At 55.5% G+C, this 465-nt stretch overlaps 1 protein-coding gene across 1 annotated transcript in view; it reads right to left on the bottom strand.

The window, feature by feature from the left end:
* ISL2 (ISL LIM homeobox 2) overlaps positions 1 to 465 on the bottom strand; it is a 4,917-nt gene that overhangs the window by 4,110 nt on the left and 342 nt on the right. The gene's annotated exons all lie outside the window — the stretch shown is intronic.

The following is a 465-nucleotide window of genomic DNA, read 5'->3' as shown; positions in this document are numbered from 1 at the left end:
CCCCTCGCCCCCGTGCCACCCGGCGGGGCAGGGCAGGGGCTGCCTCGCCCGCCGGAGGAGAGATCTCACCCTCTCTCTCCATTCCGCAGCAGGGATCAGATTCACAACAGGAAACCCCCCCTCCCCGGTCGCCACGTTTCTCCACACCAGCCATTAGGAAGGTGACAAGCTTTGCAGGTCCCAATTGTCTCTTGTTTCCTGCTGTGATTATTCCTCACAATTTATATTAGTATTATCATTCTCATCGTCATCAGCCTCATTATTTCCCTGTATAAATTGCCAGTGACTTCCTGTCTCCAAAGGACAAAGACGAGCCAACGGGAAGTGCATCTGTCCTGCCTGCAACATCCCTAGCTCTGTCCTTTGGCTGGCAGGCAGGGACCTGCAATTTCACAGGGAGGGGATGGAGGGGGGCGACTCCTGAAATGAGCTCTCAGGAAACTGGAGGGGGCGGGGAAGTTTTTT

This window comes from Alligator sinensis, unplaced genomic scaffold (assembly GCF_000455745.1).
Source record: "Alligator sinensis unplaced genomic scaffold, ASM45574v1 scaffold954_1, whole genome shotgun sequence".
In the NCBI taxonomy this organism is placed as follows: Eukaryota; Metazoa; Chordata; order Crocodylia; family Alligatoridae; genus Alligator; species Alligator sinensis.
The sequence above is the reverse complement of the archived record's forward strand: the minus strand, read 5'-3'. Positions and strand labels throughout refer to the sequence as shown.